Source organism: Macaca mulatta, chromosome 4 (genome assembly GCF_049350105.2).
Source record: "Macaca mulatta isolate MMU2019108-1 chromosome 4, T2T-MMU8v2.0, whole genome shotgun sequence".
Lineage (NCBI taxonomy): Eukaryota > Metazoa > Chordata > Mammalia > Primates > Cercopithecidae > Macaca > Macaca mulatta.
The window spans coordinates 13914766-13931460 of NC_133409.1; the positions used below are offsets into that span (position 1 = coordinate 13914766).

At 44.0% G+C, this 16695-nt stretch overlaps 1 protein-coding gene and 1 pseudogene across 4 annotated transcripts in view; both read left to right on the plus strand.

The window, feature by feature from the left end:
- ARMC2 (armadillo repeat containing 2) overlaps positions 1–16695 on the plus strand; it is a 219886-nt gene that overhangs the window by 44069 nt on the left and 159122 nt on the right. The window lies entirely within an intron of this gene.
- Positions 12195–12647, plus strand: LOC144340259 (large ribosomal subunit protein eL43 pseudogene; annotated as a pseudogene).

Genomic DNA, 16695 nt, shown 5'->3' on the forward strand with positions numbered 1-16695 from the left:
TTGGAGATTTGAGAATGGAGGCAAAGGTATAATCTGGTGACCTAGGGGGGAGACAGTCCTGGGTGGTCTAGGGAGTATCAGGACAGCCCTTAAGGACCCCCAAGTTCAGTGGCCCTGAAGTCCAGTGAAATGGTCATCAGGGGTATGCATTAATTTCCACTGTGGATATGCAGTTACAGCATGGGTGGACAGGTGGATTTAACTAACTCCGAAGCTGAAGAAATAACCTGAAAGAGAGAGGAAGGAATGGGATCAAAAGCAGATGTGGATGGGCTAGGGAGTTGGAAAGGAACTGGGGAAGCATCTATTAGTTTGAGAAAGGAGGAAAAATAGTTATCTACTGCTATGTAACAAAATCATTACAAACTTGGCAACTTGAACACACATTAATTATCTGACAGTTTCTGTGAGTCAGGAATCTGGGAACAGCTTAGCTCAGTCCTGTTTCAGAGTCTCTCAGAAGGCTGCAATCAAGGTGTCAGCCAAGGTGTCACCTCAGCTGGGGTCTCATCTGAGGCTTGACTAGGGAAGGATTCCCTTCCAAGCTTATGTGGTTGTTGGCAGGTTGCAATTTCTTGTGGATTCTCAAAGGGCCTTACTTCCCTGCTGCGGTTAGCTGAGGGCTGCTCTCAGTTCTTGCCATGTGGGCCTCTCCATATGGTGCGTTACTTCAACAAAGCTAGCAAGGGGGAAACTCGATGGAGACAGTCTGCTAGCCAGATGGAAGCTACAATCTTATGTAACGTCATCACAGGAGCGACATCACCTCGCCCTGTTCTATTGCTGGAGACAGTCACAGGCACCCTCATACTCCAAGAGGAGGAGATCCACAAGGGTGCAAACACCAGGAGGCAGGGATCATTGGGAGCCATCTTGGAGTCTGCCTGCCACAGGGAGAAATACACAACATGGCAGATTTTGCATAGCGAGAAGGGAAACTGAGGGAGCTGAAACACAGCAGGCAGCCTGTCTTCTAATGAAAAAGGGGACGGACTCACCCTTGAGAAAGAAAGGACCATGGGGGAATGTATGGCAGGTGTAGGGAAAAATATGTTTGCGACGAGGAGAGGGAGCCCAGGGGGTAAGTAGAAGGTTTCTGAGCAACACGGAGGGCCCACAAAGGTTATTATAGAAAGCATGGATTTGCTGCAGAGACAGCGGGTAGTTAAGCGATTTGCTGCAACAATAGATGGCACCCTGTTTTCAGCCAGAGAACAAATGGATGGAGCGATTGGCCCAAGGTTGGGTGTGTTAAAAGGTCAGGGTCAGGTCAGGTGTGGTGGCTCACACCTGTTATCCCAGCACTTTGGGAGGCTGAGGCAAGGAGATTACTGAAGGCCAGGAGTTCAAAGCTGTAGTGAGCTAGGATCACACCACTGCGCACCACTGGACCACAGAGGGAGACCCTGTCTCTGAAACAATGAAAAAAAATTAAAAAAAAAAAAGATTAAACAAAAGGTCAGGGTCAAGAGAATCTACGGTGCTGGGTAAAAACAACAACAACAACAACAACAAAAACTCAAGTGACTCAGAGTCATTTTTCTACTTCCCACTTCCTCATTTCTACTTAGCCAATGATTCTAAACTAAGTGTGAGCCCCAGGCTGGCCTGGCTCTGTGAGGGTAGCAGTCTGTCACGATGCAGACTCAGGCTCTGGCAGGAATTCCAGACGACCCCACTGGGGACCTTGCAGAACAGAATCTGTTTCTGTGGAGCGAGGATCCCCACTGGAGACCTCCGTGTGTCTCCCTGTCTCCAGGCACTTCCTGGCACTTCCGCTGGCTCTCACCAACACTCTCCCTAGGACCAGATCTTTCTCACCTGCACCCCCATGACCCTCTTCCTCTGCCTCCACACAGCGTTTGGCAAGCTCATCCTGGTGTTTAGCTCCTTTCCAGAAAGAGCTTTGAGTGAGTTATTGGTGCAGTCAATACACTGACCTCAAGTTCACAGCTGGTCCAGGAGGTTAAAATGCTGAAGTAAGTAGAACACACTGTGATGACTTTGTTAAGAAATTTGACTCTCAATTTCCAGGATAAACTGTTTTCTTCTTTACCATGTCACAACTTCAGTCTTGTTATTGTGGTGTAGAATAGGGCGGGACCAACAAATGACAAGAATCCAATGGCCCCTGAAGGTCATCCTGTCCAGCCTCCTGCCTTCGAGCAAGGATGGCGCCTGAAATAAGAATCCCTGTGGGAAGAGTTCAGGAGGAAGACATAAGGCCTTAGCTGCATGGAATTGTGATGACTGAGAAGTATTTTGTTTAAAGCTGAGAGTCAATGCAAATGTTTTCTTGCTTTAGAAAATTCTTAGAGAAAGGATAATTATTTCCCACATGAATTGAGCTATGTTGTGTCTCACTCATCTCGGACCCAGCCCATTGTGAGTCCATAATACTTGTTGGATAAACATTTGTTGAACTGAAATGAGTGGATCCAAGGGTGAGGCATTAGCAAATATGAGTCATCCCTGAATGATATGAAGTGAAAATTAGAAGAAATTCAGGTGCTTCTAATAGGATACTGAATATGAACACTTGGAGACTCACTCCTATGCAGACTCCTTCAGTCTTCCTGCATAAGACACTTTTTAAAAACAAAAGGTCCAGAACTATTTTTAAAAGAAAGCTTTGGGTTGAAATGTTTTCAATGCACATACATCTAGAGAAGAAAATAGCAATCACCCACAGTCCCACTAAGAAGAATTAAGTACTATTAACATTTTGGAATATTTGCTTCCAGCCTTTTTAGTCAGTACTCTGTTTTTAAAACCTTTACTAGTGCAATTATGTGCTGAAAAATATGAGTGTGTCCGTGCATGTGCAGATGTGTGTATACTCTGAACTCACATGTCTCTGCTCACACATCTGTGACCTGTTGCTTGCCCTTCCCCAGAGTTTCTGCACTGGGAGGTGCTACATTGCACACTGCTATGGCAATAGTGGAATAATGAAGCCATGAATTTACATGTCAGTGTACAGATGCACAATCTGAATTACACATTTTTAAAGCATAAAAGCTATAAGGAATGCACACAGTAAAAAAAAAAAAAAAAATTCAAACCCGACTCCCTGGCCTTCAGTCGTTCAGTTTTCCTCTCCACGGGCAACCAGCATTGCCAATTCCTTGCAAATGTTTCCAGAAATATCATTTGCATATACAAACATGTATTTTCTATTTTCCTATACAGATGGTGGCATACAATGTATACTGTTTTGTACCTTAGCATGGGGTTTTGGAAATTTTGCAAATGCTTCTTAACAGTAAGCTTTCTGAATGTGCAAATTAGCAAGCAAGGCCTTCCTTTTTTCCTTAGTCTCAGACAATGAACTTGGTGGTCAAAAAAATGTCCTCCACTTGCCAGACAGGTACCTTCAAATCACAAATTTCCACGTCATGGTTAGATGGCGTGTTCTTGCCCACTCCTGTTGAACTTACTTATTTAAACATCCACAAGAAAATCCTGTATATTTTTGGTAGCTAAAGCAAAATCCTGCAGAACACAACAAAACCAAACAGAGGGAAATTTGGGGCTCAGCTTAAAATACAGCTGGGCAAGCCTACACTTAGTTGCTGGAATAACAACCAGCTGGGAGGACTAAATTTAGCTTGGAGCCTTAAACACGGTCAGCCCTAAAGCCCACAACCCCCACACAGAGAACTTGGGCCCCATCTCCCAAGTTGGGAGACAAGAAGAAACAACAATGTTGGCCTAAAAGGCTGACTTTGCAAAAACCACCTAGTCAATCTGCTGTGATTTAATAGGCTGTAAAAGGTTTGATTTACAGCCGGTCAATAGGCAAGCAGCATGATTTGTTGTTAGGGGTATATAGAGCACAAGGACTAGGATGATGCCAAACAGTGAAAGAGGTTAATTAAAACGGTAATATTATTTTAAAACAATTTTTTAAAAATAATAGAACAAACTGGAACTAGAAGTGGGTCCCACTCTCGGGGCTGGCTTGCAGGGAAATGAAAGGCAAGTGGGACCGGTCTCCCACATGGAGCCTTCCTGGGACCCCCGTACCTGTGCACCACCCTCTCCTCCAGGGGAGGGCTGCAAAGGACAGAGATCCCCAAACACAGGCTCTTGTCTTGATATTACGACTTGGTTAGCCTCAGTTTCCTGGTTTGGTCAAGTAAGGTGGTTGGACAGATGCGCTCTGAGCCCCAATCCTCCAGGTCTGCAGTTTTCATTTTCTTGTGTCTCCTACAACTGCCTGGAGCCCCTTGATTCTTTGAGTCTCCTCCTACAATCTGGGGGTGCCTTACACCACCCCCCATAGCCCTCTCCAAACCCAACCGGTGGTCTTGGTGCCTCAGGGTGAGACCACGTGTTGAAAATATATTAATAACTTGGTAAAGGAGGAACATGAGGGAGCTGGAAGCGTCTGGCGTCTCCCCTGAGCCTGAAGATGGCACCATGGAGAGCCTGACAACCCACACAGCATCACAGGCATCAGCTGGGCTCCACTGGAGAGGCCTGGGACGTAGTTTACTGAAAATAAACAGGACGAGGATGTCCCGTTTAGCTCAGGTGGTACCCAGGGAGTAGCGGGACTTCTGACTGATCATGCTCACATGTGCGAAGAAAATGTCTATTGGGGTTCTCATGAGTCCCCCACCCACTGGGTAGCAACAGAAATAAACTAGACAGAGTCCAAGCAGTTCAAGACTTAGATGCCATGATTTAAATACTGTGCCTTTAGGGTAACTTTGGTCTCCACGGTTGAATTGTTGTCTTCCAGATTCTTCTCCTGCTCCTGCTCCTTTCTTAGAAGGTATTTGTGTGGGGTGTGAGGAGCAGGCTTTCAGGATGTCATGGCAGGCCTGTGTGTGAGAACACCCTTGGTGACCCCCATGCTATGTGTGGGCTGGTTTGGTGTGCTACTGGTCTCAGCTGTCTGCAAACTCTTGCTGTGGTCTTTCTCAGCCCACTGGCCCTCCCTACGGATATGGCCTCCCCTTGCCTCACTCTATCATCACAGACATTTCTGAGTCCCTGCCACACTGTCGCTCTGGGTCCTGGCCCAGGTTGCCACCCACAGTCTGGGCTGTAGGGTTATTTTGCTCCCAGCCACATTAGGGCCTTGGAAAATCTCCTGGCTTGTGGGAGAAAATGTGTTCAAGAGTACACACTAGACCGCTCTCTGCGCTCCTAGCAATGCAAGGCTGCCTATCTTGACCTTCACAGCAGTCCCCACCAAGATCCCAGATGGGAAACGGGGCACAGCCCTGCCACTCGCAATGTTTCCTTCAACCTGATCTAAATGTCTCCTCCTTCAGGCCTAGAACAGAGAGTGGTGATCAGGTCCCAGAGCTGACTGATGGAGCACCTTTCACTGCCCAACGCTATTTAAGGTCCGAGGGACGGGACTGAAAACAAAAATTCCCATTCCTGTCTACCTGCAATTTACCTCCCTCCCTCACTCCCTCCCTCCCTCCCTCCCTTCCTTCCTTCCTTCCTTCCTTCCTTCCTTCCTTCCTTCCTTCCTTCCTTCCTTCCTTCCTTCCTTCCTTCCTTCCTTCCTTCCTTCCTTTTTTGACACAGGGTCTCTCTTTGTTGCCCAGGCTGGAGTGCAGTGGCATGATCATGGCTCACTGCAGCCTCAACGTCCCGGGCTCAAGCGATCCTCCCACCTCAGCCTCCGGAATAGTTGGGACTGTAGGCATGCACCACCACACCTGGCTGATTTAAAAAATTTTGTGGAGATAAGGTCTCACTATGTTTCCCAGGCTGGTCTAAGATTCCTGAGCTCAAGCGATTCTCGTACCCTGGCCTCCCTAAGTGCTGGGATTACAGGCTTGAACTGTGCTTGGCCATGCAATTTCTGTGCTTGCCATGCAATTTCCATCTTGTAAAAAGTTCCATGATCTAATACTTCACCACACAGAGCCCTTAATATGTTACACAAGAACTAACGTTTTAGAAAACCTTTATTTATTTATTTTTTAATTTAACGCCCAACTTTCAAGGTTACTGTTTTGCTTCAAATCTTATTTTAGATACCAGAAGCTGAATATTAACTTTTTTTCTGTTTGCATTATTTCTGAAATAATCCTAATCCTCTGCTTCAGTAAGACCGGGGAGAAGGTCATGAGCTCATAAAAAGCAAACAAAAAGTAATGCCTGGTAATAATTTTCAAAATAGTATTCTGCATTAAATTTTTGTGTGCTTATTTACAACGTCTCCCCTGTTGAAAGGCATACTACCTGAGGTGGGGATGGAGGGACAACGCTTTAATAAATTGGTCTCATAAATTGCCGCCCTAAGGAACATAGGACAGCAGAGTGTTGACAAGGGAAAATTCCAGGGCAGAGGTGAGACTGGGAGAGGGCGCAGGTCTAGCAGCTGACAGGACACTTAGGTTTATCCATCTAGGAGTCCAAAACTCACATAGGATCTGAGTCTATCAGTATGAGGGTTTAAGTAGAACACGAGTTAATTTGTCATTTATAGTCTCCTGAAACAGTGCTTCCCAGCTTCTAGCTGCATCAGAATCACCTGGAATGCTTGCTGAACCCGACCAGGCCTGACTCCCCAGTCTCTGATTCAGTAAGTCTCGGGTGAGACCTGAGGATCTGCATCTGTTACAAACTCCCAGGTGCCCATGATGATTGATGTCGGCCTTTCTACCACTGTTTGAGTGGCACTGTTCCCAAGAAAATGGCACAGGGACCAAGATAGAGACTACAAATGACCGCTAGGATCAGCAGCAAGCTGTATGACTTGCCTTAAGATTTTGTTCTGACAATTATAGGCAGTCGTTCGATTCAGACACATTATAAAGAAGAATAAGACAGGATCTAGGAGGTGATTTCCACACCTCTAGAAAGGAGGAAAATCATCATGCTAGAGCGTCTTAGTAAAGCTCCAGGTCAAGGATTTTCTCTTTATTTTATTTTAATTAATTAATTAATTAATTAATTAATTAATTAATTTAGAGACAGAGTCTCACTCTGTTGCCCAGGCTGAGGTGCAGTGGCATGATCTCAGCTCACTGCAACCTCCATTTCCTGGGTTCAGGTGATTCTCCTTCCTCAGCCTCCCAAGTCACTGGGACCACAGGTGTGAGCCACCACGCCCAGCCAGAGAGGATTTTCTTCTTACAGCCTTTATCAATCTGAGCTGCCCTTGGATGGGAGGAAAGGCAGGGCAGAAAGCCCCTTTCTTCATCCTGACTCATCTCCAGTGAACTAAGGGCACTTTTGGAAATACTTGCAGAGTGCCCGGGCTGTGGATAGGTGCCCTGTGCATTATGGAGGTGGCTGTGTGGCTGCCTCCCAGGCCCTGGGTGAGCAGCGGAGCCCCTGGAGGCCATGCACACTGTGCTCAGGAGTGCAGGCTCCACACCCAAGCCTCCCTTCAACCCTAGCTTTGGACTTGCCAATGCTGTGGCTTCAAGTGCAGGCCTTAACTGCTGCCCAATGAGAGAATAATATGCCCCTCACAGGGATGAATGCCGTGAGAGTCAATCTGACATTTTCTGTAAAGCAGTAGCTCCTGATTTGAGGCAGGAAAGCTGGTGCATAGAGGAAAGTGTTTTTTCCGGCTAGCAAAGCAGGGTCTGTGGGATTGTGTCCTAGCAATCCTTATTTTGACCTAGACCCTGCCCCTATGCAGCTCCCTGCACTGGAGTGTGCCAAGGTTTTGCTTTTTCTGAGTCTATTAATGTTTCCATGGTTGAAATACCACTCTCTGATTATCTCAATAAGTCATTTTAAAAACAGCAAATTTTTAAATGATACCTAAAATGTTTTTTATTATACTTTAAGTTCTGGGATACATGTGCAGGACGTGCAGTTTTGTTACATAGGTATGCACGTGCCATGGTGGTTTGCTGTACCCATGAACCTGTCACCTGCATTAGGTATTTATCCTAATGCTATCCCTCCCCTAGACCCCCATCCCCACAGTATGTGATGTTCCTCTCCCTGTGTCCATGTGTTCTTCTTGTTCAGCTCCCACTTAAGAGTGAGAACATGCAGTGTTTGGTTTTCTGTTCTTGTGTTAGTTTGCTGAGAATGATGGTTTCCAGCTTCATCCAAGTCCCTGCAAAGAACATGAACTTATCCTTTTTCATGGCTGCATAGTATTCCATGGTGTATATGTGCCACATTTTCCTCATCCAGTCTATCATTGATGGGCATTTGGGTTGGTTCCAAATCTTTGCTATTGTAAATAGTGCCACAATAAACATACACGTGCATGTGTCTTTATAGCAGAATGTTTTATAATCCTTTGGGTATATACCAGTAATGGGATGGCTGGGTCAAATGGTATTTCTAGTTCTAGATCCTTGAGGAATTGCCACACTGTCTTCCACAATGGTTGGACTAATTTACACTCCTATCAACAGTGTAAGAGTGTTCCTATTTCTCCACATCCTCTCCAGCATCTGTTGTTTCCTGACTTTCTAATAATTGCCACTCTAACTGGCATGAGATGGTATCTCATTGTGGTATTGATTTGCATTTCTCTAATGACCAGTGATGATGAGCTATTTTTCATATGTTTGTTGGCTGCATAAATGTCTTCTTTTGAGAAGTGTCTGTTCATATCCTTCACCCACATTTTGATGGGGTTGATTGTTTTTTTCTTGTAAATTTATTTAAATTCTTTGTAGATTCTGGATATTAGCCCTTTGTCAGATGGATAGATTGCAAAAATTTCCTCCCATTCTGTAGGTTGCCTGTTCACTGTGCAAAAGGTCTTTAGTTTAATTAGATCCCATCTGTCAATTATGGCTTTTGCTGCCATTGCTTTTAGTATTTTAGACATGAAGTCTTTGCCCATGCCTATGTCCTGAATGGTATGCCTAGGTTTTCTTCTAGGATTTTTATGGTTTTAGGTCTTACATTTAAGTCCTTAATCCATCTTGAGTTAATTTTTGTATAAGGTGTAAGGAAGGGGTCCAGTTTCAGTTTTCTGCATACGGCTAGCCAGTTTTCTCAATACCATTTATTAAATAGGGAATCCTTTCCCTAGTGCTTGTTTTTGTCAGGTTTGTCAAAGATCAGATGGTTGTAGATGTGTGGTGTTATTTCTGAGGTCTCTGTTCTGTTCCATTGGTCTATATATCTGTTTTGATATCAGTACCATGCTGTTTTTCTTACTGTAGCCTTGTAGTATAGTTTGAACTCAGGTGGCATGATGCCTCCAGCTTCGTTCTTTTTGCTTAGGATTGTCTTAGCTATTTGGGCTCCTTTTTGGTTCCATATGAAGTTTAAAATAGTTTTTTCCAATTTTGTGAAGAAATTCAGTGGTAGCTTGATGGGGATAGCATTGAATCTATAAATTACTTTGGTCAGTATGGCCATTTTCATGACATTGATTCTTCATATCCATAAGCATGGAATGCTTTTCCATTTATTTGTGCCCTGTCTTATTTCCTTGAGCAGTGGTTTGTAGTTCTCCTTGAAGAGGCCCTTCACATCCCTTGTAAGTTGGATTCCTAGGTATTTTATTCTCTTTGTAGCAATTGTGAATGGGAGTTCATTCATGATTTGGCTCTCTGTTTGTCTATTATTGGTGTATAGGAGTGCTTGTGATTCTTGTGCACTGATTTTGTATCCTGAGACTTTGCTGAAGTTGCTCATCAGCTTAAGGAGATTTTGGACTGAGATGATGGGGTTTTCTAAATATACAATCATGTCATCTGCAAACAGGGACAATTTGACTTCCTCTTTTCCTAATTGAATACCCTTTATTTCTTTCTCCTGCCTGATTGCCCTGGCCAGAACTTCCAAAACTATGTTGAAAAGGAGTGGTGAGAGAGGGCATCCTTGTCTTGTGCCAGTTTTCAAAGGGAATGCTTCCAGTTTTTGCCCATTCAGTATGATATTGGCTGTGGGTTGGTCATAAATAACTCTTATTATTTTGAGATATGTTCCGTCAACACCTAGTTTATTGAGAGTTTTTAGCATGAAGAGCTGTTGAATTTTGTCAAAGACCTTTTTTTGCATCTATTAAGATAATAATGTGGTTTTTGTCATTGGTTCTGTTTATGTGATAGATTACATTTATTGATTTACATATGTTGAACCAGCGTTGCATCCCAGGGATGAAGCAGACTTGATCATGGTGGACAAGCTTTTTGATGTGCTGCTGGATTGGGTTTGCCAGTATTTTACTGAGGATTTTCACATCGATGTTCATCAGGGATATTGGCCCGAAATTTTCTTTTTGCTGTGTCTCTGCCAGGTTTTGGTTTCAGGATGATGCTGGCCTCATAAAACGAGTTAGGGAGAATTCCCTCTTTTTCTGTTGTTTGGAATAGTTTCAGAAGGAATGGTACCAAACAGCTCCTCTTTGTACCTCTGATAGAATTTGGCTGTGAATCCATCTGGTCCTGGGCTTTTTTTTTTTTTTTTTTTGGTTGGTAGGCTATTAATTACTGCCTCAATTTCAGAACTTGTTATTGGTCGATTCAGGGATTTAGCTTCTTCCTGGTTTAGTCTTGGGAGGGTGTATGTGTCCAGGAATTTATCCATTTCTTCTAGATTTTCTAGTTTATTTGCATAGAGTTGTTTATAGTTTTCTGTGATGGTAGTTTCATTTCTGTGGGATCAGTGTTGATATTCCCTTTATCATTTTTTATTGCATCCACTTGATTCTTCTCTCTTCTTTATTAGTCTGTCTAGTGGTCTATCTATTTTGTTGATCTTTTCAACAAACCAGCTTCTGGATTCATTGATTTTTTGAACGGTTTATCATGTCTCTATCTCTTTCAGTTCTGCTCTCATCTTAGTTATTTCTTGCCTTCTGCTAGCTTTTGAATGTGTTTGCTCTTGCTTCTCTAGTTCTTTTCATTGTGATGTTAGGGTGTCAATTTTAGATCTTTCCTGCTTTCTCTTGTGGGCATTTAGTGCTATAAATTTCCCTCTACACACTGCTTTAAATGTGTCCCAGAGATTCTGGTACGTTGTGTCTTTGTTCTATTGGTTTCAAATAACATCTTTATTTCTGCCTTCATTTTGTTATGTACCCAGTAGTCATTCAGGAGCAGGTTGTTCAGTTTCCATGTAGTTGTGTGGTTTTGAGTGAGTTTCTTAATCCTGAGTTCTGATTTGATTGCACTGTGGTGTGAGAGACTATTTGTTATGATTTCCATTCTTTTGCATTTGCTGAGGAGTGCATAACTTCCAATTATGTAGTCAATTTTAGAATAATTGTGATGAGGTACTGAGCAGAGTGTATATTCTGTTGATTTGGGGTGGAGAGTTCTGTAGATGTCTTTTAGGTTCGCTTGGTCCAGAGCTGAGTTCAAGTCCTGGGTATCCTTGTTAATTTTCTATCTCATTGATCTGTCTAATACTGACAGTGGGGTGTTAAAGTCTCCGACTATTATTGTGTGGGAGTCTAAGTCTCTTTGTAGGTCTCTAAGAACTTGCATTATGAATCTGGGTGCTCCTGTATTGGGTGCACATATATTTAGGATAGTTAGCTTTTCTTGTTGCATTGATCCCTTTACCACTATGTAATGCCCTTCTTTGCCTCTTTTGATCTTTGTTGGTTTAAAGTCTGTTTTATCAGAGACTAGGATTGCAACTCCTGCTTTTTTTTGCTTCCATTTCCTTGGTAAGTATTCCTCCATCCCTTTATTTTGAGCCTATGTGTGTCTGCACGTGAGGTGGGTCTCCTGAATACAGCACACTGATGGGTCTTGACTCTTTATCCAATTTGCCAGTCTGTGTCTTGTAATTGAAGCATTTAGTCCATTTACATTTAAGGTTAATATTGTTATGTGTGAATTTGATCCTGTCATTATGATGCTAGCTTGTTATTTTGCCCATTAGTTGATGCAGAGAAACAGCAAATTTTATGTTACTTCAATTAACAAATCTTCTGGTGATGAGGTTCATTTATACAGTAATTAGCAGACATTAAAATAAAGGAGGTGGTTTCCTTACTGGGCTCCGAGGTGGTGTATTAATCTGTTTTCATGTTGCGGACAAAGACATATCCAAGACTGGGCAATTTACAATTTAATCAGATTCACAGTTCTACATGGCTGGGGAGGCCTCACAATCATGGTAGAAGGCAAGGAGGAGCAAGTCACATTTTACATGGATGGCAGCAGGCAAAGAGAGCTTGTACAGAGGAATGCCTGTTTTAAAAACCATCAGATCTCATGAGACTCATTCACTATTGCAAGAACAGCATAGTAAAGGCCTGCCCCCATAATTAAATCACCTCCCACTGCGTTCCTCCCACAACATGTGGGAATTGTGGGAGTTACAATTCAAGATGAGATTTGGGTGGGGACACAGCCAAACCATAACAGGTGGATGGCAGAAGTATGGCTAAATACATCAAGAAGGTAGGAGTCATTGGTAAATATGGGACCCAGTATGGTGCCTTTCTCAGAAAAATGAAGAAAATTGAAATTAGCCAGCAAGTAACATTTTGCTCCTTCTGTGGCAAAACCAAGATGAAGGAGTGATGTGGCACTGTGGCTCCAGCATGAAAATGGTAGCAGTGGTGCCTGGACCTACAACCCCAAAGTAAAGTCAGCTATCAGAAGAATGGGATTGGAAGACCGGTAGAGGCTCCATCTCGAACATTACTGGCCTATAACAAATAGGTTAACTTATGTGATTATTTTTAAGGGATCATGTGACCCAGCATTGCCTTCCTTGGGCCACGATGCCCCAGGGCACAGCTTCTTCTGCCTTCGGTCCACTGAAGGTGAACACAGCAACTCCCCAAAGCTGTGCCTCCCAGTTCCCTCTTCTGTCACAGACTCTCCACTTTCCAAACCCTCCTTCCTCTCTTGAAGGAGGGAGCCTCCAGTCCCCCGCCAGCCATGTAGCCTTTGGCTCTATGAAAGGATAAAGTAACCAACTTATTTACACAAAGTGCTACCTAGCCAATCTTTTGACTTTTATCTTTAACTGGAATGTGTCTTTTATCATCAACTGCTTAAAGGAGTTTCAGGCCTCAGTAGGAAGAGGTGGAGATGTTCCATTTTCAGGACATGGGCTCTGGGTCAGTGCACCTGGAATTGTCCCAGGCCTATCTGCTGATCTTGGGGTTTTAGGGAACCCTGGGGTAGGGAGCCAGAAGCCTAATGGTTCCCTGCTTCTTCCAACGGGGGTAGCCCAGCAGGATTGGGCCTGGTACCAAAAGAGCCTGTGGGAGGAGGAACTCCTGCCTCTTTTTGCCAGTCTTTCATATTCACTTCCCTACCTAAAGACAGATCCATCTGCTTCCTGTCTCCTTAAATGAGTCCTTGCCTTGCCTGTCCTTGACCCCAAGACTCTTAGCTACATATATTATCATACCAGAGTATTTTAGATCATATTTAATCATTTGTTTGTACCAAACTTCCTGGCTGATATGGTTTGGATATTTTTCCTGTCCAAATCTCATGTTGAAATGTGATCCCCACTGTGGAAGGTGGTCCTAGTGAGAGGTGTTTGGGTCATGGGGGTGGATCCCTCATGAATGGCTTGATGCCCTCCCCACGGTAACAAGTTTATGGGAGATCTGATTGTTAAAACAATCTCAGCACTTTGGGAGGCTGAGGTGGGCAGATCATCTGAGGTCAGGAGTTTGAGACCAGCCTGGTCAACATGGTGAAACCCCATCTCTACTAAAAATACAAAAATTAGTTGGGCGTGGTGGTGCATGCCTGTAATCCCAGCTACTTGAGAGGCTGAGGCAGGAGAATCATTTGAACCCTGGAGGCAGAGGTTTCAGTGAGCTGAGATCGGGCCACCACTGCACTCTATCGTGGGTGCCAGAGCAACTCTGTCTCAAAAAAAAAAAAGAGTCTGGGACCTCACCCTTCTCTCTCTTGCTTCTTCTCTCACCATGTGATGCATCTGCTTCCCCTTCACCCTCTGCCAGGAGTAAAAGCTCCCTGAGGCCTCACCAGAAGCTGAGCAGATGCTGGCAGCATGCTTGTACAGCCTGCAGAGCCATGAACCAAATAAACCTCTTTTCTTTATAAATTACCCAGCCTCAGGTATTCCTTTATAGCAATGCAAAATGGACTAATACACTGGCCTTATTTCCTATCTCTTACCTCCCCTCTACCCCTGTGTTTTCTCTTCTCTTCTATTCTCTTTTCTTTCTTTCCCAGGTCTCTCACTGTGTTGCCTAGGCTGGAGTGAGTGCAGTAGCATGATCTCAGCTCACTGCAACCTCTGCCTCCCAGGTTCAAGCAATTCTCCTCTCTCAGCCTCCCAAGTAGCTGGGATTACAGGTGCCTGCCATCATGCCCAGCTAATTTTTATATTTTTAGTAGAGATGGGGTTTCACTTGTTGGCCAGGCTGGTTTCGAACTCCTGACCTCAAGTGATCCACCTGTCTTGGCCTCCCAAAATGCTGGGATTACAGGTGTGAGCATCATCCCCAGCACCCTCTGTTATTTTTACCTCTACTAATAAAATGTCTGCCAAGGAAATGTGTCATTGAAATTATTCTTTCTGACTTTGTAGGAAAGCCATGGCAGGCATTTTGAGACATAAAATGCAGCATCAGTAACATAACCAGAGCAAAAGTTCTGACTTGAGCATAAGAACTTGAAAGAGAACTAGAAACATATTGTTTCCTTAACTTTAAACTCTGAAGAAGTCAAGGAGGCAACTTAATTTAAGGGCTATTTCTGTCAGGGAATTTGGTAGTGTCAGAAAAGCTGCAAGTCTGAGGGAAAATTCAGTAAAATAAAAGGAAGCTTGTTGTGTAACAATACTATTAAAATGTCAGCACGCTTCTTGGAGGTGGACCCAGGCGGTCCAAATGAAAGCAGGGAGGTGAAAATGTCACATTGCTCCGCTAAAGGGAACTGCCCTCCCAAACGTGCTATTTGACTTCTGGTTACTTCTCTCCATAATTCAAGTTATTTATGTACCTTGTAGAATCAAAACAAGGCCGTGATGGCCCAAGAATAGACTGGCTCATTTTCAGTTTGCAGGAATATAAGTTGGTACTTAGACTTTTCATTTGATTTCTTATTTTTATTTTCATTCTTTCTTTTCTTTTCTTTTTTTCCTTTGGGTTTTTTTGTTTTGTTTTGTTTGTTTTGTTTTGTTTTGTTTTTTGAGACAAGGTCTTGCTCTTTTGCCCAGGCTGGAGTGCAGTGGCATGATTGTAGCTCACTGTAGCTGCCACTGCAGCCTCAACCTCTGGGTTCAAGCCATCCTCCCAGCTCAGCCTTTTGAATAGCTGAGACTATAGGCATGTGCCACCATGCCTAGCTCATTTTAAACATTTTTTGCAGATGAGGTCTCTCTGTGTTGCTTAGGCTGGTCTTGAACACCTAGGCTCAAGCCATCCCCCCGCTTCAGCCTCCCAACGTGCTGAGATTACAGGTAGGAACCTCCATGCGTGGCTTCCATTTCATTTCTTTTTTAAAAAAGAGTTTAACGATTAGTTCAAATCCTAATCTGAAACCACGTGGTGTCTAAATAAAATTAAATAAAAATGCCATTGCTGTCAGATTAAACACACCACTCTCCAGCAGCTAATCCTGCAGTGGCTTCCCCTTACTGCAAAGTCGAGAACCAGTGCCTCTGTCCTGAATTCAAGGACCTCTATATTGGGTCTCTACAGCTGCATTGGTTCTGTCTCACTGTTCTCCATTTGAAAATAACAACCTTGGCAAACACTGCTTCTCCCAAGAAGACTGCACCACTCTCAGCCCCCAAACGAGACCCTCTCCTGTTCTGCATTCACAGGAGTTCATCTGCCTTCCGGGTATCCCTCTCATTTTGTCTTGCAATATATGTATTTACTTATCTTTCAATCCACCTTCCAATCCTCACAGTGTAGGCCCTTGGAGCACAAGAACTGGGGTTACTTACCTTTTTTTTTTTTGAGACAGAGTCTTGCTCTGTCGCCCAGGCTGGAGTGCAATGGTGCCATCTCAGCTCACTGTAACCTCTGCCTTCCAGGTTCAAACAATTCCCCTGCCTCACTCTCCCGAGTAGCTGGGATTCCAGGCACCTGCCACCACACCCAGCTAATTTTTGTATTTTTAGTAGAGACGGGGTTTTGCCACATTGGCCAGGCTGGTCTCAAACTCCTAGCCTCAAGTGATCTGCTCGCCTTGGCCTCCCAAAGCACTGAGATTACAGGCATGAGCCACCACACCTGGCCAGGGTTACTTATCTTTGTAATCCCCTGAGTGCTTGAGCAGAGATAACACTCAGTAAATGTTTGTTGATTGATGGCAAGTCACAAAAAATAATTTTTGTAAGGATATTATTAAGAGATTTGTACTCAGCCAGGCGCGGTGGCTCAGGCTTGTAATCCCAGCACTTTGGGAAACGAGACGGGCGGATCACGAGGTCAGGAGATCGAGACTATCTTGGCTAACACGGTGAAACCCTGTCTCTTAGCCAGGCATGGTGGCAGGAGCCTGTAGTCCCAGCTGCTCGGGAGGCCTGAGGCAGGAGAATGGCGTGAACCCGGTAGGCAGAGCTTGCAGTGAGCGAAGATCATGCCACTGCACTCCAGCCTGGACGACGAGCGAGACTCCATCTCAAAAAAAAAAAAAAAAAAAAAAAAAAAAGATTTGTGCTCAAACCATTCATGGAAGTTGTCTGTGCAAATTGTTTAAGCTGTTAGGGATAGGAATTCTGTAGCCTAACCAAGTGAGCCTACTTTTTATTTTAACCATGTTTCAGGACAAAACTTTCATTATTTTGGCAAACCAAAGTATGATTTTTCTGCAATATTAC